At 46.0% G+C, this 1,784-nt stretch overlaps 1 pseudogene; it reads right to left on the bottom strand.

The window, feature by feature from the left end:
- Positions 1–1,038: 1,038 nt before the first annotated feature.
- On the bottom strand, positions 1,039–1,346 carry LOC140595493 (non-histone chromosomal protein HMG-17 pseudogene; annotated as a pseudogene).
- Positions 1,347–1,784: the final 438 nt, after the last annotated feature.

Here is a 1,784-nt window from a genome sequence, read left to right as displayed (position 1 = left end):
CTCCCGGTGCATGGAGCCTGCTTCTCCCTCTGCCTGTGTCTCTGGCTCTGTCTCTGCCTGTGTCTCTGGCTCTGTCTCTCCTTCTATCTCTCAAAAATAAATAAATCAAGTCTTTAAAAAATAAATAAATAAATAAATTTCGGATTTGAATGACCATGTAGACAACCGTGATGCCATTTACTGAAATAAGGAAGATAGATGGTGGGGGAGGGGGAGCCAATTAGATTGCTGTTGGCTAACAGAAAACTCATTTGCTTTATTTTTTTTTCCCAAGCCAGACTGTATCCAGCTTTATTAAAGATACTTTTCATAAACAATCATGGTATTTCAGGCAGGACATGGGCGGACGATTGCTCACAGTATACAACAACCTTCAAACTCCCTTCTTCAGCGGACCACCAAAATCAGGAAGCCACTGTGAAACCCAAGGAAGTCTTCACGTGATGCTCTGAATGGGGAAAGTTTAGAGTTGACAGTTCACCTGTAGCATGTTGTTTAACAACTTTTCACAAGCTGACCCTGACTTTCAGGAAATGAAATGAAAATGGCAGAATTATCAATCTGAAGATCCACAAGCTTAAAAAGGGAACTCTTTTGAGGGACGCCATCTCAGTGGCAACCCTGTCAAGTCCAGATTGCCTGACATACTGGGAACCATTTCATGGGGTCAGGTTCCAACAGGTCTCTGGATTTAAGGGTGTCAAGTCTATGTTGAAGGCAGAGAGGAAGAAGAGGACATAAAAAAATGAATTTTAGTTTTTCCACACCACCAAGGTGGCTCCTGTGTGTCAACATCAAGGAATCCCTCCTCCTAGGAGCCAAGAGGAAGTTTCTCAAAACTAGAAGGGGAAGGTGTTTTTCCCTCTTGTTATCCATCTAGCTTTGGAGATATTCTATTAGTGACATGTGCCCTTCCCCCAAAACAAAAATGAAGTGTTCCGTGTGCTAACAACATAGCTCAAAAAAAAAAAAAAGTAAAACAAAATTCTGCATTTTTATAAAACTTGATAAAAAAAATAGTATTTCAAACTGTACAGTCACCAGAAGCACACAGTTATCAAAAATGCACACACTTCACTTGGCATCTCCAGCACCTTCAGCTTCTGTGCCTGGTCCATTTTGGCATCTCCCCTTTCTGCAGGGCTATTTCCATCCTTGCCAGCATCAGCTTTCCCCTTTTGCCTTTTGGGTACCTTCTCTCCCTTCTTTGCAGGGGCCTTTTTAGGCTTGGGCTCTGGCTTGGGAGGAGCAGGTTTAGCAGACAGCCTTGCAGCTCTTCTCTGTGGCTCATCCTTCACCTTGCCTTTATCTCCTTTAGCATCCCCTTCAGCCCTTCTCTTGGGCATGGGGCCATGGGGGGGATGCAGGGGCCCGCGGGCTTTGGCCGGTCCGGGGCTCGTTCTCGCCTCCTCTCCTTCCCACTGCTCCAGTTAATTTGTATTAGATCTTTTGACAACGTGTTAGCTGATACAACCAAGAAGTGAGCAGGAGGGGTCCAGGTGCTGCCCTCCCGAGCGCTGGCTTCGCTCCTCTGCAGTCCTCTTAGCGCTCGGTTCCTTACATAGGACTATCCTCGGCCACAGGGTGCAGCGGTTTTAGGCATGAGCATGTCTAGAGATGGGAGTGTCCATCCCAACCACTGTCTCCTTCCTAGAAGTGAAGAAAGATTTTTCTAGAAGTCCCGCAGAAGTCCCTAGTCAGGTGTTACCGGCAGAATGACCACCTTAACCCAGCTGCATGCAAGGAGAAAGGGACCTCTGTATTGTTCTGTATCCATCAGGATA

The sequence above is a fragment of the Vulpes vulpes genome, chromosome 1 (genome assembly GCF_048418805.1).
Source record: "Vulpes vulpes isolate BD-2025 chromosome 1, VulVul3, whole genome shotgun sequence".
Classification (NCBI taxonomy): domain Eukaryota; kingdom Metazoa; phylum Chordata; class Mammalia; order Carnivora; family Canidae; genus Vulpes; species Vulpes vulpes.
The sequence above is the reverse complement of the archived record's forward strand: the minus strand, read 5'-3'. Positions and strand labels throughout refer to the sequence as shown.